The sequence below is a fragment of the Rhinolophus sinicus genome, linkage group LG01, assembly GCF_036562045.2.
Source record: "Rhinolophus sinicus isolate RSC01 linkage group LG01, ASM3656204v1, whole genome shotgun sequence".
Lineage (NCBI taxonomy): Eukaryota > Metazoa > Chordata > Mammalia > Chiroptera > Rhinolophidae > Rhinolophus > Rhinolophus sinicus.
Genome location: NC_133751.1, coordinates 52018863 through 52042018, shown reverse-complemented (window position 1 = coordinate 52042018; position 23156 = coordinate 52018863). Strand labels below are relative to the sequence as shown.

The window sequence follows — 23156 nt, the reverse complement described above, 5'->3', positions numbered from 1 at the left end:
GAAGCTTTCATTTGGGCGCTGTGGAGGTTGGGAGGTGGTAAAATATGTTGAAGTTTGAAAGCTGTTGGACTAACTTATTCCTATTTTCTTCCAAGTCAATCACTCTGTAAAAGTTGATTAATTTTTCTTCATTGCCCAGAATATTCTAGATCTAATCCTATAAAAGTCGTTCATATATGGTTTCCCCCATCTAATTTCATTATGTGACATTAGTTTCCCTGTGATCCAAATCCTGTGGGGTCACAGGAAGAAGATTATGATGGGCAGTCACCAATTTGGGGGCACACTGTGAAGATTCTGGGGTGCTTGGCCTCTGACTTCCTGCTAACACAAATGGAAATCCACCTTGCCCAGAGCTGTTAGCAACACCAATAGTGGAATATTGGGCATCGCACTCAGGTGAAGCCAAGACTAACGACATGCTAGAGCCTCAAGAACTATTCTTGTTCTTTAAAAGGAGAAACAAATTAGATGTTAGCTGAGCTCCTCACACAAGATATTCATTTTTAGAGTAGTTTCCTCAAAATCTATATATGGAAAAGAGCTGATAAAGACAAGCATGTTGACAAGACAACCATGTGAGACTACAGATCCCTTGTGACTCCTTGGGATTAATTTTCTTGCACATTTCCATGAACACTTCCGCTGCTCCTCCTATATGATAGCGCTTGAGTTCGTGACTCCTGTAGCTTCGCTGCACTGTTCTGTAACCATCATTCACTTTCCTGACTTTATTCCTGGGCCATGAGCAGCTGCGGAGCCGAAATTGTGCTGCATTCATCTTTACAACCAGCACTGGCATGGGCACGCTACAGAGTAGGCAGTCAGTACAATTCTTGAATGGTTGACTAGATCCCTGCTCGTCTCTCTGTCCGGTCTGAGAACTGAAGGGCAGGCTTATGTCTGATGCATCGCTTTTTGCACATTACCTTTTACCTCGAACATGGGTGCTCAGTAAGTGTTTGTGGACTGAGTAATGGAGCTCTGCATGAGGCATGAATGGAAACATCTTCTGTATATACATTTACACTCACACAGACACACATAGAAACACATGCCACAGTCTTTCATCTATCGAAGCACATAGTCTAGCAGAGGTGATGGAAACATAGGGGATAACTGCAGACTTATGTGGTAGAGCATTAATAGGAGAATGTGCACAAAACACCGAGGAACCAGAAGATGGGAGTAACAGGGTGCAGAGAGGGGGTTGAGCGTGTGGAAAGTTAGAGGTGTGAACAAAGTCTCTTCAGAGCTGACTGCATATTACAAAATGGGCAAGGACATTCCAGGCAAAAGTATGAGTGGTGAAGAGGAGGATGTGTTCAAAAGATGGCAGGTAGTATGGTGTGTGTAACTAAGATGTCACCTGCCCACCTCCAGCCCCCACCCTTTGAAGAGCTGGTAACACTTGGTTAAAACTATCGCTCTCTTACAGGATGAAAGTCTGCAATCATCTTCACACCTCCTCTTTGTCCCCTCTGTCTGCTGTCACACCTCCATCCCTGCTGGGACAGTTCCCTCACAGTCAATCCAAATACAGAGTCTGGGCTCAGCACTGTAAGATTCCACTTGCCTCAAAAACTTCATGAGATTAACAAGTTCAGTAAAGATTTAGAGAAGTCATGGAGAGCGAGTCACACTGTTGATAGTCCAACTTTGCATCATCCATCTGTTTCTCTCCTCTCTTTCCCAGGTAGCAATTTCTTCTTTGTTTGTGTGTTTGTTTCTTATTTGAAATACATGTCTGTTTTATCCACATATCCAGGTTCTTCAGGTTCTCCCCTTTAACCTTCCAAATAAATGGGGTCCCCTTATCAAAGATAAATCGTGGAGGTAGTTATTAACAAAAACCTATACAAGGATTTGTGAGTCAGAGGAGAGCTGGGTGGAGATGGGTGAAAAAGTAGAAGGAAGCCAACCTGTGAGACCCGCATCAAGTGTAGCTACTTATCTCAGGCAGTAGCAGAAGTGTCCTAATTTGCAATTGTCAAGTAGGAGACAGAAAAGTGGTGGCATTTGGGGGAGGGGATTAAATAAGGCTAAATCACCAGCCTCCCCACTATCCTCAAAAAAAAAAAAAAAGCAACACGCAAGTAACTAACCAGGATAAAGACATTGGTTCTGATGATAGAATTTGGGAGGCATATAAACACTCAAATATTTTCTCCACATACAACATACAAGTGAAAAAGAAAGGAGCTGAGAAATCAAAACAATCAAGCCAGGCCAACAATTCTGATTGCAGCAGTCTTTCCTTCTCCCAAGTAAACAGGATCCCTGATTTTAAATCTGCTGATTCAGAAACTAAATGGTGACAGTGATTAGAAATCAGAACAAGCCTCTTTCCCAGGACATCCCATGGGAGTGTGTGGACTCTGTCCACCAGGAATTACTACCTACTCAGCACAAATCCTGGTGCCAGGCAGAAGCCCTGGCATCCATTCCACAACCAGAAGTTCCTGGCTGGGAGCTTGGTTTAAGGGAGTCACACCAGAGCCTGGCTTTCCTGCTAGGCCAACTACGAATTCTCAAGTATAGATTTCATGAAATTCAGATCAAGACTTTCATCCAAATGTTGACAGTAATATCCGCCCCCCCCCAAAAAAAAAGTAAAACTATATTCTTTATTATTTTAATGACATTTTATTGTAAACATTTTTACTGAAGTATGGCATGCACTCGAAAAATCCTAAATGTGCAGATCAATGAAATATCATAAAATAAACACACTCACGTAACCATCACATGGACCCAGAGATACCATATTACTAGCACCCTGACAAGATTATTTTTCTCAAAGTGAATATTCAGTTGGCTCCATGTGATAGAATCCGAGAGTGCTGTCAGACATTTTAGGTATCACCTCACTCAACACCCCCACTTTACAAATAAGAAAACAGATGTTCAGATGGGAGCATGGAAATGACTTCGGTCACAAAGCAAGTTAGACAAAGTACCAGCTCTTTTGGCTTCTCTGTCCTGTTCTTATTGCCTCAGATTCCTCAGCTAGGATGGCTTAGCTGGCCGACGGAGCAAGAGAAACCAGCTCTTCATGGCGACTTCTTTCTCCAGAAATCTGAGCTTAGCTCTCTCCTATCCCTATAAAGCCAGGCTCTCAGAAGCTGTCCTGAAGGTACAGCCATAAAGCTGACACAAACCAACACTTTTGCTCTGCTGGGGTCACCTGTATAATACCATGGTTAAATATGTGTTAAGTGAATTAAGGAAGAGACATTTCGTGGTATCAGCAGATGCTTTTCAAATCCCCCACCTCTTCTATTTCCATTACTGCCTTGCTATTTTGACTCATGGCCTGTGAGAGGACCTTCCCCTTTTTTAAAGAGGTTACCACGTGGACAGTGAGGGACAACTGACTGTGTCCCAGGAGGAATAGTAGAGAAAACTGCAGAAATTCAGTGGAGAAGAGAGCAAATGTGGAGAACACTGATCTCTCTCTCTTCAGATTGTTAAGTTTTGCCAGAAGGAAAAGAGCACATTTTTATTCCATTTGATCTTAGAAAGCACGTGAGGGATGATTGGATTTCTTATTTTTCATGACCAAGCTTTTCCTCCCTTGCTGTCTCTACTTAATTTTATCTCATTCACATCTCAGTCTACAGAAATCTTTTTAGTCCCAGCGTATCTTTGAAATATTCTCAACAAAGCTCTTGTGACTGAATCCAGTGGATACTTTCCATTCTTTCTCTTCCTTAATCACTTTGGCACTATTGATTGCTGACATCCTCCTCCTTGAAATTCTCATTTCCTTAGCTTCCTGGGAATTCCAGATTTATAATTTTCTTTCTATTTTTGTGTTCATGGCTTACATTTTCCTTCATGGAGACTCTATTTCTTGCAGGCTGATGTTTATCAGAGCACACTCTGGATGATCTCACTAAGCAATCTCCTTCATCCTCATTGTTTAACAATAATCTGTGACTCCCATGTGCTATCTCCAGTCAAATCTCTCTCCCAAACCCGAACTCCACCTACGTAACTGTCTACTAGACATGTCATTTCAGTTGAACCACAGGTACTTCTAGCTCGTTATAACCAGAGATGAATTTATCATCTTTTCACTTCCCCTATAAACCTGTTCTTCCTTCTTATTCCAATCTTATTGAATGAGATCACAGCTCTACAGTTGCCCGGCCAGAGACCCTCCTGATCCCCTCTTCTTGCCTAGTACTAACAAATCAGGCACCTAGTCCTAAAACTGTCAATTCTTAATATCTACTGTAGACTCTACTTTCCTCCACTATTATTGCCACAGCCTTAGTTCATTTCTTGAGGATCATGATAAAGGCCTTCTAACTCGTCTTTCTCCAATATTACTCTCTAAAATTTATGCAGCACACAACAGGAATACTAATCTTCCTAAAATAATAATTGGATTGTGTCATTGGTCGCTTAATCTTCAGTAAATACCCTTTCAACTCCAAATAAAGTCTGAACTCCTGAGCATGGTAGACAAGATCTTCAAGATGTGAACTCTGACCAACCTGTAGAGATCCGTGTCTCACCTTCTTCTCCCTCCCTTTTCGTCTCCCATCTTCCTTGTCCCCCCACAACCCTCATATTCTATATTTGAGCCACACTACTCTACCTTTAGTCCCATGAATCCACCAAGCTCCTTCTCATTTCTTTTTTTTTTTTTTTTAAAGATTTTTTTTATTGGGGGAAGGGGAACAGGACTTTATTGGGGAACAATGGTCAAATTGTTGTCCTTTCAGTCTTAGTTGTGGAGGGTTCTGTTCAGCTTCAAGTTGTTGTTCTTTCAGTCTTAGTTGTGGAGGGCGCAGCTCAGCTCCAGGTCCAGTTGCCGTTGCTAGTTGCAGGGGGCACAGCCCACCATCCCTTGCGGGAGTCGAACCGGCAACCTTGTGGTTGAGAGGACAGGCTCCAACCAACTGAGCCATCCAGGAGCTCAGCGGCAGCTCAGCTCAAGGTGCCGTGTTCAATTTTAGTTGCAGGGGGCGCTGCCCACCATCCCTTACGGGAGTCGAGGAATTGAACTGGCAACCTTGTGGTTGAGAGCCTGCGCTCCAACCAACAACTGAGCCATCCGGGAGGCAGCTCAGCTCAAGGTGCCGTGTTCAATCTTAGTTGCAGGGGGCAGAGCCCACCATCCCTTGCGGGACTCGAGGAATTGAACTGGCAACCTTGTGGTTGAGAGCCCACTGGCCCATGTGGGAATCGAACCGGCAGCCTTCGGAGTTAGGAGCACGGAGCTCTAACCGCCTGAGCCACCGGGCCGGCCCCCCTTCTCATTTCTTTTACTTGATAACAACTCTCACTGCCCTTCTCTCAGCTTAGGAAGCAGCTAGAGGCTGCCCTGATCAATCTTGTCTCATGAGTTACATGCCTCCCACTGTTTCTCCTTGTACTATACTTGTCCTTATGACAGTGTTTATCATACTCTATTACAGCGATTTGTTAGCTAGCCTTAACTTTCACACTCTCCCCACTAGTATATAAGATCTTGATGGTAAGGACAGAGTTTTGTTTACCGTGGTATCCTTAGCACCAAGTAGAGCACATAGAAAGCATTCATTATATGGTAGCTGGACAAATGGGTCAGGAATAAATATCTTCACTCCATGGAGTCCCTATGACAGAAAATCCAAAGGAGATTTAGCTGAAAGAGTCTCTCTCCTCAGGTTCAGTGGAACCAGACCTGACAGGAGAAGATTTGAAACCCTTTCTTCTAAACCAGGCTTCAAACTCACCAGTTCCCACAAGCTTAGCATGAATGACAATTTAGAAATGCAATTTTTTCTATACTCTCAAGGCACCATGATCTTTTACCATGTTTCTCCAAAAATAAGACCTACCTGGACAATCAGATCTAATATGCCTTTTGGAGCAAAAATTAATCTAAGACCCAGTATTGTATTATATTGTATTGTATTGTATTGTATTGTATTGTATTGTATTATATTATATTATATTATATTATATTATATTATATTATGTTATGTTATATTTTATATTATACCCAGTCTTATATTATAGTAAAATAAGACTGGGTCTTATATTAATTTTTGCTCCAAAAGATGCATTAGAGCTGATGGTCCAGCTAGGTCTTATTTTCGGGGAAACACGGTACCTACCAGTTCTTCAGTCATTTTCTGTGATTGTTCTCCATAAGTAGATTGTGAACGTTGTAAGAGAAAGAACCATGCCCTGATTTGCTCACTTTTACATTTTGTGCAATACGGTGAGCTCAGTCACAGACAATGTCACAGAGGTCTGTTCCACTAGAGACAGACAGAATAAGGAAAAACTCACTTCAGTCTGACACTACCCTGAGGGGCCAGTGACACATGAGAGCCTTTCCTGAGAGTAGGTCTAGGGATGGAGAGAATGGAATTGAGATTTATCCTGAAACCAAAGGGCAATATTTGGGAGCAGACACTTGAAAGGGATGGAACAAGACCAGAAAGCGGAGCCTAGGATCTTAAACAGAATTGCCTCCTTCTCATCTTGTTGGTCACCATAACTGAAGGACAATCTATGATTTAATAATGAAATATACATTGAGTTCCTAAAATGATTAATGCTAAACAAGACACCAAATTGGATAAAATAATTAGATACGAGACAGTATTAGAATATCATTATAAGGTAACTTTGACTCCTTTCCACTCCACCTGGGTGAGAATGTTAGCACCTAGAATTCAGCCTGTTCTCCAGATTCCAAGAGGATTTAAATATGTCCAGATAGCTCCACCCAGAGAGAGGGAAAAGGCAAGAGCTAGAGCAAAGGGATATTTCTCATGGAAATAATGGAGACCAGAGTATAAATATGGAGAAATGAAAGAAGTTCTGTTTTAAGAATGACATTCAGATTCATTCTGAGATGATTTAAGAAAGTGTGGACAGTTCATATTGCCAAAAAATAAAAACTTAAAAAAAAAATTATATTAGCTTGCAAATGTTGTTAGATAAGAAATACAGATGAGGAACGATAACATCCATAACAAAAGGCTTTTTTTCTTTTTCTGTATTTCAGTAAGAAAACAAAGCAAACAATGAAAGTGTCTAAGAAAATATAATTATATATGCACATAAGTATATATGTCCAGACTATTTAAGTAAGGATAAATGTATATTTATGTGTGACCTGCTACAATGACTGATAAAGCAGTGAGAAACATTAGTCACAAAAGTAAACACATGCAGAAAATGAAATTGTTACCTGTGGTGTTCAGACTTCCTTGGTTCTGTGAGTGTGGAATTCAAGGCTGGCTTACTGGGGAGGGGTAATGTTTGGTTTTGGTCAGCCTTCCTGTAAAGTAAATGTACCACTTCACTCACAAAGACACTGAGAGAGAAGTAGGAGTATGAACCAGAGAAAGATCAGTCAGAACAGTCATTATTAAGTGTGGTCAGTATGCCATCTTCACATATTAAGTGCACATACATGCTGTAATAATACCTCTCAGCTTCTCTATCTGTGGAAATGTACATGTTGATGCCTGCTCTGCTTACGCAACAAGGTTTTGTGTGAAGATCAAATGAAAAAGTTGCGAAAGCACTTTGTAAATGACAGCGTGCCTTGATCTTGCATCTTTTAAAGGGCCACGAGTATATTATCATAGAGAAGAAGGAAGTAAGACAATGATATCCGAGCAGGGGCTGTTAGCAGTCCCTGAAAGATGCCAAAGGGAAAGTGCCCACTGCCCAGAGCTTTTGGGGAAGGCTGATTCCTAGCTTGACGATGACAAAACTACTGGCAAGATGTGGGGGTGACAGTGAGAAGAGGTAATATGTTTAGACCAGGGGTGTGCCAAGTCTTCCTAGGAGGCATATTCCATCTAGCCCAGGGGACCAGACAGAAATCGAAGCCCACAGGGCCTGAATTTGATGCTGTCTGAGTCACTTGTACACACACTTCTGTGTCAATTCCTGCCTCTAACGTATCCCTTCAGAACATAAAAGCAGTGAAAGAACATATGCGGCTTCTCTAATATGCCCTACTCGTGAACAGAGAAATTCAAGTGAATGGATAAGTGTGACCACTCCTTAGAGCTTCTCTTTTGATAAGTGTTACCAAAAGTAAGTTAGCCCTACTTTTGTTTGGCAACACCGCTGCATCTAAGAACTGCAACTGTGACACTCTATTGTGTTTAAGGAAATCACTGAAATGTGTGAAATGTCTCCAAAATATATTTCCCATTAACTATCTTTCCTTCTTAATGTGCCAGGGCCAATCTATATATAACGCCCAGTACCATTCCTAGTTAATATTATTCCCACCTAAAGAGGCGATGTCAGGCTCCAAATGCCGTTAATGTTTCACTGTGAAACATCTGTAATTCTCCTATCAAAGCCCAGTCAGTGGGTAAACTTACAAGAAAATACTTCAGAGAGTTGCTGAAACCAACTGTCCTGTTGGGAGTGATGGAATGTAAAATCCTCAATTTAGGAGGGAACTTACATATGCTAGTTCAAGATTGTTTCTTTGGTTCACTAATAATGCTACTTATCTACAGATTTAGATCTCATGATAAAGAAAGTGGGATTAACCAGTACATCATTAGAAGCTGTACTGGTATATTTGAATGTATGAAATAGAGAGAGATCATTTAAAATAAGGGATATCTCTAGTTATCGATTTAACTCATCATCTTGCAGTGGCAAATCCAAGTGCATCCTTTATAGCAATCAATGCCCTTTAAATAACAGCAATACTGTTGTATTGACAATGTACTTATTACAATTAACATTGTACATTTGTACAATAGAAAGACATCCATGGGGTACATAGTTTTAAAAATTATAAAATAGTACATAGGATGTTCTTAGTTTTATAAAAATGAAATATAGATAAGCATACAAGAAAGTTTATAAGGATAGCCACCAAAATTTTTGTTTGGTTTGCTTTAAGTAATAGGATTACAGTGGATTTTTTTTTTTTTTTTTGCTTAATTATATTTTCTAATTTTCTACAATAAAAACATTATAAAGAGGATAAATGAGAAAAATGTAGTTGTTCTATTCAAACCATTTGAACTCTTAGAGGTTTTTTTCTGAGCACTTACATTTTCATGACAGATTTCCCATTCTCCAGCACCCAACATCAAGGGGAAAAAAAATTATGTTTCTTACAGAAAATATATCAAAATTTAGCCTTCAGAAATTCTCCAAAAATTAAAGTCAGAAAAAGACTAAAATTCATGCTCAAATAGAGACTATTCCTGTACATGGATAGTTGGCTTGTTGGACAATGACATTTATCTTCCCACTGATCTGCAAAGGCTACATCAGGAAATGAAAGCACAAGAATCTTTGAGAGATGGAGAAAGATAGTGTCTCTTGAGCAAGTTTTATCACAAGAAGTTGTGAAACTGCTATATAGGCCAAGAAGTTACAAAATTGTTATGTAAATTATATAAAGAAAAAAGGTGGAGGAAATAGTTGTCTTAGAGAGATGAGTCCAATGCGCTTCCAATGAACAGATCCTCTGAGAACAAAGGCCTTAGTTACAGACGGACAGGACAGAGTCATTTGACAGAGTTCTTGTTTTCCCAGAAAAAGTTCACAGCAAGTGAAGTGGAGTTGGAGGAGGAAAGGGCGGCAGTGACCCTGTTTTAAAGAGTGGCCTAGGGGAGGGGGAGTGAAGGGGACAGGTAGAGGAGTCATTCCATACCATTCTGACCTTGACAAAGGCCAGATTCCAAAACATTGGTCTGAAACAAACTAGAGTAAAATATTTTCCTTCTTTCCTCCTGCTTTATGCAAAACGAGTTGGAAGTCATAGTGTAGCCCATCTTTTTTTGAGAAGAGGTAAAGAGAAAATGCCCGACCAAGGAATTCATATCCCTGAACATGGCCCTAAATTTCCTTCATGCCCACAGACTCTTCAATAAATCTTCTGACATTGGTGCTTCTACCTGAAATGAACCCTCTCTTAGTAGAAATGAGATGACTTACATGGTATTAAACAAGATTTTTTCTTTCTTTTCCTTTCATGTTTTTTTCTTCTTCAAGTTTTGCAAAACTTTCATTCTTGTTTGTTTTCGGTTGGCAAGTTTCAATCCTGTTTGAGAGTACAGAAAATCAGCAGGAGTGGCTAAGCCACACAATTCAGTTGTTTTCCATTGAAGCCTGAAAGATATCCCTACTTTTGACTTAACATAACTTTGTTGGTGATGCATCAAGATCACTCACCTACAGCTCAAAGGCACAAATGTTTGGAGAATTATTAAGCCAAGCCTTCCACAGGATAATGGACAAGAAACAGTAAAGACATACATTGATTCATTTCATGTAATCAATTCCTGTATCAGAAAATAGACTCGCACAGTAGAGAAAGCTTAGGAGTCAGGCAGACCTGGACTTCAATCCAGACTCCACAGCTTACCAGCTGCCTGAAATTGGGTAGCAATTTAAAAATCCTTAGCCCCAGTTTTCTCAAATGTGAAGTGGATCCAATGTTTACCTTGTAGGACAGTATGAGAATTAGAGGAGCTAATGGATCGAAAGGACTAGCAAAGTATCTAAATACACTAGGGCTTCAAAACTCAGTTTTAAAGGTTGAAGGAAAAGGAAGGTTAAAAGAAGTCTAATAATCAACTGAATCTATTTTAGAGGAATGTAAACAATTAGGTAGAGTATATAATAGCTAGTGATGGTGGGGAAAGCCTTGAAGTAATAGGAGTCAGGAACTCTGGGTTCAGCTGTAAGTCAGTTCTTCTCTCTGGGCATTTTTTTTCCCATATTTGCTAGGAGGATATTGGACTACTTTACTCCCAAGTTTCCTTCCAGCTGTGCTGGTCTAGGATTCCACATGGACCTGGTATGGAGCCCACATTCTAAATCAAGATGGAGAGCTAAGAGATCATTTACAAAGCAGATCAAATACCAAAAATAACAAGGCTGGAATATATTTATTTTTATCACCTTTACCTCACCTTTACCTCAATAAAATCTTTCTAGTCTTTGATTATATGCTTATAGAAAATTACATCGTGTGGAACACCAAAGATTAGAAATCAATAAGGAGAACAACTTGTTACCTCGTTTTAGAATTTAACAAGCAAGAAAACAATGAATGGTAGGAACTTCTTGTCTGGTTTTATTAGCTATTCCCTCCAAGCAATGACAGTAGCACTGCAGAGAGGACTAACCTACCTAGCCTGGGGCTCCATCCAGCTAGACCCAGGCCATCCAAAGTGAAATTCTCCCTCCTACCCCAACCAACCATAACATTGTGGATGATGGCCTCTTCTGCAGTCTCTGAAATGATTCAGACCTAGCTTCCTAGATTCCTTCATACAATGAAAGCTACCATTTAGAGTTCATCTTACTTAGAACGAAGGATGCTGTCTTTTTAATTAGCTATGCAACTACAAAGCAAAGATGAATCAAAAATAGATCTTCTTGCATGGAGTCTAGAGCCTAGTAGAGGGATAATAATTTAAGCTTCAATCCTAAATTAGAGCTATTTAATCTTAAAGGTACTTATTTTATTATACTGTGTGTACACACCCATAGTGGAATATAATACAACCCTGAGAAATCATGTTTTTGAAGACAATCAAGTGAAAAAACAGGGTCCTAAGCTACACATACCCATTGGTTTTATTTTCAAATCCTAAAGTATATGTAAACAAGCAAAGAAAAGTACTAGAAATTAACATACTCATTAACATAAAAAATTGTAGTGAATTGGACTTATTGTGGTTAAAGGAGTTTATCTCTGGGAGGGGTAGGTTGCAAAAGATGTCATAGAATAATCCTGTAGACAAATATTAGTTGACACGAAAGATATTATGAAGAAGAAATGCAGGTTATAAAATATTATATTAAAAACAAAACAAAACAAAAAAACACCCACACATGTATTGAAAGCACATGCACCACAAATGTTATGAATGATTATCTCTGCATGACTGGCTTTTGGGTGATTTATACTTTCTTTTTTCCATTTTTGTAAATTTCCCAACTTTTTTTAAACATTGAACATATTTTATATAATTGAGGGGGGAAATGTTTAGCTTTTTTTTTTTTTAGGAATTTTCAAGGAAGTGAGCTTAAGTCAGAGTCACAGGGCTTATGGACACAAAATGAATTGATTGAAATATAAGAATAAAAGTCTAAGACCCCAGAAAGTGGTGGGGTCATAGGCAAAGGCAGTTGTACAAGAAACGTCATCAAAGGTACTGGGACACAGGAGTTTGGGAGGGCTCCATCCTACTCAGAGATCACTGTGCCTGTGAGCCATGAAAATGAGTATACTTGTTTTTAAAGCGCACCTAATAATTCAGCCGGCCCTCCTTAAGGGAGCTGTCCCTAGCCACCCAAACTCACTTGAGACAGAAGGACCTCCTCAACAAGATGAAGCATTGTATGCACCATAGATAAGGGGTTTTTCCCTCCAGGGGAACTATAAGCAACTCCAGGTCATAAACCATTCCCTGTTTTGCATCCCACCCTCCCTGCCAAAACCGAGTGTTCTGAACAGAACAGATGCTTAATAAATGTGTCTGATACACACCACAGAGGGTATGGCAGAAGGACAAGGGTAGAGGAGCAAGGGGAGCCTGGAGGTAATTAGCCTAGCACTACCAAACACCAGCTATGTGATGGCAATGGTACAGAGAGATTTTGGTGACAATGAGAAAAACAGTGATAACACAGGCAAAGAACTACTGCCTTGACAGGTAGTCATTTATAGAGGTTGCTGTTAGTGATTATTTGGACACATTTAACTTTCCTTATTATGTTATATATCCTACATAAAAGCAAAAGAAGGGAAAGAAATGTCCCCTTAAATCTACCATGCAGAGAAAATGGAAGTAAATAATTTTTTGATGTACATCCTTTCAGACTTCTTTGACATTTATCTGTAGATATCATATTTTTATGTGAAAAATGGTGTTATGCTGTAAATATTATTCTAAAAGCTGCCTTTTACACTTAACATATTGAGGAAGATACTAATACTAACAATGGTATCCAACACTTTTTAAGCATTTACTGTGTGCCAAACACTAGGCTTTAACTGCATTGGCTAATTTCAAACTCACCACAGGTATTATAATAACCCTCATTTTATAGATTAGGACACTGAGACTCAGAAAGGTGGAGGAATTTGCTCAAGCTCACATAGTAAGTGATAAGAGCTCTAAATTGATCAAAGGTCTCTTGGACCTGAAGCCCGTTTCTGCCACTGTGCTACACCAAGCAGTTAATAAATAATTTCCGACAGCATATTAGTGTCTGTATAGGGTTCCATTACACAACCAGTCATATTTATTTAATGCATCCCCTATTGTTGTATATTCATGTTGCTTCCTTTCACTTTGCTTTTATAATGACTGTGCATGCACTGAAGATCCTTGTAGGTAAACATTTCATAACCTTATTTTTTTCCTCTGTATAAATTTCTAGAAAGAAAAATCCTGGGTCAAAGAGTTTGTAAGTGCAAGGTTTTTGTTATATATGTCAAATTGGCCATCCCAAAAATATATGGCCGTCCCAGAAATATTACAGCAGTTTAAGTCTCAGTAGAATATAAAGCCCACTTATATGTGAAATCTAGAACAAAACAAACAGCAACAACAAAAGAAATGAACTGAAAAATAAAGAAAACAGATTGGTGGTTGCTAGAAGCAGGGAGAGAGGGGTGGGAAAAATAGGTGAAGGGAGTCAAAAGGTACAAATTTCTAGTTGTAAAATAAGTAAGTCCTTGAATGGAATGTACAGCATAATGACTATAGTTAATAATACTGTATTGCATATTTGCAAGTTGGTAAAAGAGTATATTTCAAAAGTTTTCATCACAAGAATAATTATAACTATATGTAGTGAATAACTAGACTTATTGGAGTAATCATTTTGAAATATATACAAATATGAAATTACTACATCTTACACCCAAAACAAACATGTTGTAAAGTAGTCCCCTTTTAGCCACAGCTCTACTTTCTGTGGTTTCAGGTACTGGGGTCAACCACAGTCCAAAAATATTAAGTAGAATATTCCAGAAATAAACATTTCATATATTTTAAATTGCGTGCCATTCTAAGTAGTGTGATGAAATCGTGTGCTGTCGTGCTCTGTTCCACCTAGGATGTGAATCATCCCTTTGCCCAGGAATTACTTAATAATAGCCCCAAAGCCATTCACATAACTCTTATTACAATATATTGTTATAATTGTATTTTATTATTAGTTTTTATTGTCAATATCTTACTTTGCCTAATTTATAAATTAAACTTTATCATAGGTAGGTATGTATAGGAAAAAACATAATTGGTGCACAATTACTTTTGCACCAACCTAATAGGTACAAATTCACTGCTAAAGGAAGAGACTGATATGAGACGCAGTTTGAGATTACAGGCATATACATATATATGGTATAGTACTATCTGTGATTTCAGACATCCACTGGGGATCTTGAAACTTATTCCCCACGGAGAAGGGGGAACTACTATATGCCAATTATGTCTCTATAAAAATGTTACAAAAATGAAAAAATATATATAAAGCTCATTTCCTTCAAGTCAGTAGAAGGTTTTATATTTAAAAAAAAATGTAGTTAATGGTTTAAATGAGTCAAATACTTGTTTTAATTTATAATGCTTTTTTTAGTTGTGAGGCTGCAAAGGTTGGTGGGTGTATATCTTGGGACATTTTTATTGGTTTCATCTTTTTTTTACTGATCCTTAAGAATTTTTAATTTATTAAATACATTAACAATTAAACCAATGTTTATCAACAGCTCTTAACGATTATACTCGCATTCCTGAGGATTACAGACATGAGTAATGATGGTGTGAAATTTTCAAAATGGACACATCAATTATACAGGTTTACATATCCCTGACTGCAGAGCAAAATGAACCACACCAGTTGGCTTCCAAAGTCATAGGTTTGATTATTAATTCTGCATGTAAGGATATCTTGACCTTGGGTACTCCACTTTTTTTCTTGTGTGACAGATTAACCTCCATAGTGTAACTCTACAAGGTACAAAATGCTCAATTTTATTTACTTATTCAAACACATTTTGGGGGAAACTTCTCTGTGACAAACACTGTGCTAGGGAAAAGAGAGGGGTGGAGAGTAGAAGAAAACCTGCAAATACAACTTCTGTCCTTACGGAGTACATTGTCTGTGAAGAAATCATATTTGCAAATAAATAATTACAAGATGGCTGGATAAAGCTCTAGATAGGAATTTGTACAAAGTGAAATAGCATTATAGGGGTATTGTATGGTCAGACTGAGCTGTCCAGATACATACGTATCTAAGAGCACTTGCGCAAAGCCAAACACTAAGCAGACACCAAGGACACACTTCGAACTGCTGCTGAAAGACGATGGTTGTATTTTGCTCTAGGAGTTGCCTTTTGATGCCAACATGATAGGAGAGAACAGCTGCCACTGGGGCATGACAAATGGTGTGCAAATCACTTCAATCTGGACATGCATTGACCTGGGCTAAGTCAAACGATACATGTTTCAGTGTTTCCGCAGTACAGAGTAGCAATTGGAAGCCAGGTAGGGTTATGGACCAGGAACCCCATATAAACAGAAGAAACTAACTGAAAGCATGAAGGATGCATCACAATGTCAGTAGTAATATTAGGTTGGTGCAAAAGTAATTGCAATTTAAAAGGTTAAACATAATTGTAAAAACCACATTTACTTTTTCACCAACCTAATAGACTGCTAGAGGAAGAGGTTGATATGAGACTCAATCTGAGATTACAGGCATAAGAAATTGCATTCCCATCCTCCAGCATGCAAATGGTTCAACCTGAAGTCGATGTATGCAAGACTCTTCCCAAATATTACAAATTGTCATTGATACAGACGCAGAATTCTAGTTCCTTCCCAGTGCTCTAAATATCCTGCATCTAGTATAAAAGCACCTGCAGTTTAGGAGACATTGCTGGGAAGTGTGAATTCCCTGAGATTTACAAAAGGTCATTAAACAATGACAGTGAAAGTTTTATAGAGCTTTATAGAGTTCTAAAGCTATAAGCCATATCCAAAATTATCTGTGTAGTATACGAGGCAGTGGTAATGAAGATAGCAATGAACTTGACTTTTAGAAGCCAGGTTTGAGTCCCATCTATTATTAATTTGCTACGTGATTTGGGGCAGAAGACTTCAACCCCCTGAGCCTTATTTTCCTCTGTAAAAATGTAAAACCATAACCTTTATCAGGACAACTTCACAAGGATAGAGAAGGTAAACAAAATACTTGATTTATGTGTATCAATCAAGCTACGGTTTCTACAAAAATATACTTCTATCCTCTTTCTCTTAAGAAGAAAAAAAAGTCTCTCTCACTTCTAATGTGTGCTCATTTCCTCTGGGTCGCTTTATGAATAAGCTCCTTGAAAGGAAGCATGCATCCTCCAGCTTCAGTCCTCTTCTCCCATTCTCTTTTGAACCCACCCAGCCGCTTGATGCAGGCTCAGATCTCTGACATCACATCACTCCACGTCTCAGCAGCATCTGTGCGGTCCAACCACTCTCTCCTCTTTGGACAGTGTCTTCACTTGGTTTCCCAGAACACACCACACCCACCTGGTATTCACCCATCATCCGGGCTCCTTCTCCTCCATTTCCTTTCTTGGTTCCTGTGGAACCAGAGGAGGATAGAAGGTGGTGGGAGCAGTAGGCATGGTCTGCTCCCGCGGGCAGATGATGATAAAGGGGTGCATTGTGTAAAGAAAATGTAAATGAAAAACGCTTTTCACTATACCATGTGCTGGGGGTTCTAAACAATTTCAGTGACTAAAAAATCCACCTCTCTGTTGGCATAGGACCACCCTCACCATGTCCTTTCCCCTTTGGTACATTATTGACTAAATTTCGCTCAACTTCCTAACCACAAACCTTACAGCACCCCAAGTCAGCCATTAAACCTCTTATACTTTCGGTCTACCAACTCCTTTGATGATCTCATTTAATTTCACTGCTGTAAATATCATGTGTATTGAGGACTCCCACTTTTTATCTTCCGCTTAGACATGCTCACTGAATCCCAGATTCACCTGTTAACTTATCACTTGACATCACCCAATTAAGCTGTCCAAAAGTAAGCTCCTACTGTTTCTTTTGTGGCGCACATCTGTTCCTCTCATGGTCTTCTCCACCTCACATAAAGGCCACTCCTTTCTACCAGTTGCTCAGCAAAAATCTTGGAGTCATTCTTGGCTGCTTTCTGTCTTCCTCATTCAGTCAATCACCACAAGACCCAAACACGTGTCATCACTTCCACCACTACCCTCCTGTCCAAGATTCCGCATCCCTCATCTGGATTACAGTAATGAATCCAATGAATCTCCCTGCTTCTGCCTGCCCTCTCCCCACCCCACCCTCATCTATTCTCAACACACAGACAGAAGCATCCCTTTGACAGGTAAATCAGACCATGTCAATCATCTGTCCCAAACCTACAAATGGCTCCCACTTTACTCAGAGTGAAAGTAAAAGCCCTTACAGGGCTCTGCATTATTGCTGCCCCCACCCCATTCCACCATCATCTTTCTAACTTTATTTCCAAAGATTTTTCCACTTAATTCAATCATTCTTTAAAGGTGCCAAGAAGCCATGCCTCTGTCTCAGGACCTTTGCACTTGCTTTTCCATTTACTTGGAAAGCTGTTTCTCCAATTATTTGCATGGCCCACTCCCTTGTATCATTAGGATCTTTACTCAAGTAACAAATTATATCTCCCTAAAATTTCACCTCTTCAAGACTTTCTTTCTCCTGTTCTATTTTTCTCTATCTCTCGTATATTACGTATTTCACTGATTGCTTTTGTTTATTTTCCACGTGTCTCATTAGCAATGTAAACGACTTGAGGACAGATTATTATTTCTTTTTGTTCATTGATGCTGTTTTTCCAAACCTTAGGAGACATAGTCGATAAATAATTTTGAATGAATGAAACTTAAAGAGATGTTTGTATGGAATAGATGTTCAAGAAATAGTTTTAAATGAATGAGTCTTGTTCAAATACTTTGTTTTACTCTGTGCCACATCACCTACTGACTTCCTTAGAAGCACAGACCTTTGAGATATAGGTACAATTCTGAACCAATCTCCTCCACAACCATGTGCATGCAAATGAGAAAAGCTTAGTTAATCACACAAATACCTGGAGTTACATGTGTAAACATTGTTTTGGTGACTGCCGCAGCTCTTCACAAGAACAGAACCTTCCCTTCAGCCCATGAGGAATTCTGTAAACCTCGGTGGAGCTTTCATACGCGTATATTTACATACTTGTGGAATTTTCTAGCAGTGTCTATTATGGAACAGGCTAGGACCAGGACATTCAAGGACATTCTACAACTATTCCTTAGGGGGTGGATGCTTCCCAGACCAAAGGAAAACGCCTATCAGCTAAAAATAACCCTCCACATCCTACAAGTTAAGGACTTATGCAACACCATTTTTCTATCTAAAGGAATAGACTTGATTTAAAAAACAGTCTTAACCATATTTTTCCCCCAAACATTTCTTACAAGTTGCTCAATGTATTTTCAAACTATTTTCATCTGTTTTTCTAATTCTACTGTATATTACCACCGTGCCTCCCTCAGTAAGCATTTGAACTGTCCACTGTGTTTAGAAGTGCTCAATTCTGGTATTTTCTCTCTTAATTCTTTTGAAAAACTTAAAGCAGAGCTAAGGGATACCTGCACAGATATTCCGTCACTGCCAAATTGTGAACTCGGATAGCCGTGAGCTTGCCTTATTACACCTCATCACAAGCCCTCCGCCTACCATTCAATACCCAGAGTCTGGTGTAGACCCAGATTTCCAGTCTCATTCCCCTTCAGTCCCACTGGCTCTACGTGCAGCCACAGCTAATTCCCTCTATCCCCCAGGAACAGTTCAGACAGTACTAACCTCCAAGTTTGCTTAAATTATTTTGCTGGAAACTCTTCTCACCTCTATCTGCCCAAAGCCCGTATCAAATGTAATTTCCTCCGTACAGTCAACCTCAATGGCAACCTACCTTTTTGTCATGATCTGTTTACCCAGTAAAACCAACAACATTAGCTTTCTTCTTCCTGCAGTATTTATCATATTTTGCCCTGTGTTGTCGTTGTTTTCACATTTTCAGTGCTAGTAAACCCCTTTGGGAAAGGGTCATGGCTCTTCATCCCCAAATCCCCACCCTGAGTGATCAAGAGGTGATTATTTTGTTAACGAATAGATTATAGAAAACACATCCTTGGGCTACTTTCCAGGATTTCAGCGGTGTGTTCTTTATTCTTTGGAAATTCAGGGCATTGTGTTGCTATCCATGTTGCTATCACATATCTTTTTTTTTTTTTCTTATTTTTAAGTCATTGATCTCTTGAGTAAAGAGTATTACCCTTCAGTTGTCATTTTTCCTTTCTTTTCTCTTGTAGGCACCCGAAGATTATGCTGAAGCTGTGTTCCCTTGCTTAATACTTTAATTTTCAAGTCACTGAGACTCAGTATCATGCTTAATATCCAGACTAGGTATCAAGACCAATGGCATATTCTGCTGAAGTCATCATTTCTCTCCCTACCTTTTAAATAATGAGAGGTTAAGGCCAAAGAATTAATTTCACCTCCTCCCTGGTGCCATTGATCTGTGGCCTGGCCTAGCATTATGTAGAACTAGATTTCCCTTGAAAGAGAACTATATGAACACATAAGAGATGGGAAGAGATCAGTATTGACAAACCCAAATACCTGGTAGCCTAAATCAGGTCCCCCAGGGACTATGGAGAATTGGGGAATATATGCTCCATCGACAGGAGCCCATGCTGCCACAGCTAGTTGATGTGTTTTCCACATGGGAAAGTGGATCCACTATTACCAAGTCTGATCTTCCTGAAAAATGAGATACCTGAATTTTGGCACAAAATTTCCTGGATGCTAAATATTCGCAACCAGTTTAATTTTGCTTACCACTGCAGCACGCACAAAACATATCTGCACGGACTCGCATATGGCTGCTGGCCTGCAGCCCCTGGGTTAAAGAAAGTCTCAAGGTCAATCCTGCCATTAGCATCTATACTTCTGAATACAAGAACAACTACCATTATAAGTTCAGAATTGAGGGACACCCTTCTAGAAGGATCTTAGAAGATACAAAGGAAGTTCCAGATTGGCTGAATAAAATGGAGTCTCCACCACTGCTTGTTCATCCCCCAACACTACACCTAAGGAGAAGTTCCAAAATTTGGCTGAAACAAATATTTCACAAGAACCAAGTTAATGAGGAAAGAAGCTTCTATGGAAAAGTCCCCTACTCTACAGGGTATGCTGTTTCCACTGGATGCTAAGAAAAGGTAACAGTCCCCTAAAACTTTGAATTGAAAAGAATCTTAAAGGATATTGGATGCAATTTCTAAAATTATACAGCCAATGCTTCTGTGTAAGGATGTCCATACCATTTATTCCATGTCATGGTCAGCGAAAGAGTCAGAGACCCGTGTTTGACTTACAGCTCCAATGAACACTGGCCGGTGGCCTTGTGTATATCATACCATCTTTCTGGGCTTCAGCTTCTCTATTTTAAATGAGGTCATTGAGTGTGTGATTTTTTTCAAGACCTTTACTCTAAGACTATACAGAAATCTGCCAAAGATTATGTAGCATTTCAACCCATGGCATGAATATTAGCAGCATTGTAACAAATTCACACACACACACACACACACACACACACACACACACACCCCACACAATATTTCCTTCCACAACTAAGAATGACACAACCTTTTGAGCATGAAGAAAAAAAACCCAATAGCTAAAATTAGCATCTTAAAAGATAAACTACCTAATCACTGAAGATGAGATTTTCTTAAAACTGTAGAACAATAAGATATAATGATAGCTGTCGTGAGAGGAAATTGCAAGAGTCAATTTGAAGGGATTTAGGGGGTGTTTTCCCCCCTGTTGAGATCTGCTTTTCCGTATATCACAGTAAGACTGAAAAGCTAAATATTTCCCCAGGGCCTGTGTGATCTATGCCTCATAACGCTGCTGCTGACATTAGGCGAGTGTCATTCATCCCAAATGAAAGCCTTTCAACACACACAGCTAGAGCACATTTCAGTCTCCATGTAGTCATCCTCTCTCATTTGCATACCACTGTTCAATTTACAAGGCTCCTTTACATACATGTTTTCATTGGTTCTCTAAAAATAGCCCTATTTGGTGAAGCCTATATATCATTATAAAGTCTCTCTCAGATGAATTCAAAAATATCCCTCCCAATCTGCTTGCAAGCAAATAACACTTTTGTTTCCTATTAGACAGTTGAGGAAGCCCTTTCACTTCTCTTGGCTTTTGGAAATAAGGTACGACCTGCTGGGTGCCATAGTAGAGGGAGAGAGAAGGAGGAATCAAGTCTAATCTTGACCTTAGCCTGCTGATCAAACTCGAACAAATCACTTCAGTTCACCAAGCCTCAGTTCCCTAAGCCACTGAATAGAGAAAATTATACTTATCCTACTGCGCTTATAGAGCCGTTAAGATCAAAGGCAATATATAGATAAGTAGGTCAAGTGACTGAATAGGCTGAAAAATGTCGGGCTACAAAGCTCAGCAACTCTGGGCAGTAAAAAGAGTGGAGGACTGTCATATGGTCCTGGAAAACTATGAGCCTAGATAGAAGTGCAAGGCAGCGGTGGGGGTGACCAGACACTCAGGCTAGGAGACAGGAGCAATGAGCTCATAGACAGAAACCCCACCTCTTTGCAGAACTGGTGATGAGCCACCTGGCCTTACCTGACTAGGCTGTGGCCGGTCCTCAAGTCTCTTCTTTCTTTTCTTTGATGAAGGGGCTCTGATCACAGTCAGAGGCCAGTGAAGGCGTGGTTAGCTCAGGTGAAGCCAAACAGGAGGGTGCCCTCGTGCTGTCACTCCACTCAGTGTGAATCTCGCTGCCCCGACTGGGCTCAGAGTGACATGCTCAATCACAAAAGGTCAATGAAAGGACTGAGGAAGTTAACAGGGTGCAACTCAACCTGTCAGAGACAGGGAACTGGGTGTGTGGGTGGGCCCTCTCTCATTCTACAGTGACACACCTCTCTTTCTTGTCCTCCCTCTCCTATAAGAAGTCCTGGGTTTCTCTGCCAGCTTCCTCTTTGACTGAAATCTTCTGATGAGGTGAGCAAACACAGCCTTCTGCCTATTCCTCCATGGCATGGGTGTGCTCCCAATTAGTTGCAAGAAAGCTTAAATCTGAAGCCTATATTCCTGTTATTAAAATTCTTTGATGATGACTTGATTTATTGGATATTTGTGATTTTGAGCATCATCACCACTTTTGTATCAGATGTGAAGAGGGCATGTAGAGCAGTATATCTCTCTGAGAACAAACAGAAACACAACATGTGCACGCAGACTCTGGGCAGTAGCAGTAATCCTATTAGAGCTTTGCCACAGGATATTGTTGTCTAGTTAAGTCTATGTCCCTCTCACTGGATGGTGAGACCTTTGAGGGTAATGATAACATCTTATTCTCCCATATAGTCCCCACGAAGCCCAAACCATATTTTTACCATTCTAAGCTAATATTTCCGGTCATCTGTAAGTTGGGGGTATCATTTCCCTTTCAGAGATGTTAAATTTGAAAGGAAGCATATGAAAATAAACCTAGAATAATACTTGACATAGCAACAATAGTTAGAAAATGTAATGGAATCTTAATTAATTGATTTCGAAACGCATATAAGAGTTTGCCACATAGAGAGTCAGTATAAGGTATGAACTGTGAAAAGACATCACATGTCCTCCTGTCTTTTACATAGCTCTACATTGTCTAGAACACAATCAGTTTATGCTTTTATTCAACGGGTAGTTAACTGAGCAAGTATCTTGGCCATTCTCAGTTTTTAGAGTAGATAATGATAGAAAAAATAAACTAATCATAGTCTCTAGCATAAGGTAGATTGATGGACAAAAGAAGAGGACAGAAAACAAAGTGCTGTATATGTATGATTGAATTTTTAAATTTTCCATCCTAAATTCTCTGTTCCATTCAGCAGAATCTGGCCAAGTCAGATTATATTTGTTTGATGACTGAAGAAACTGGGGTACACCAGGGGCTAGTCTGGTTGGATTCCATGTTGTCATTTTCCTCTTTTAAAAGGAATATTAAAAGACACTCAGCCTTCAAGA

General features: G+C 39.6%; 1 protein-coding gene across 2 annotated transcripts in view; it reads right to left on the bottom strand.

The window, feature by feature from the left end:
- TPRG1 (tumor protein p63 regulated 1) overlaps positions 1-23156 on the bottom strand; it is a 157376-nt gene that overhangs the window by 114675 nt on the left and 19545 nt on the right. Inside the window, exon 1 of one of the 2 annotated variants that reach the window (XM_019743142.2) lies at positions 21762-21955. The exons of the other annotated variant lie outside the window; for it this stretch is intronic. The gene's annotated coding sequence lies outside the window, so the exon portion shown is untranslated. Of the gene's footprint in view, positions 1-21761; positions 21956-23156 lie in introns of those variants that run through there. 2 annotated transcript variants of the gene reach the window in all.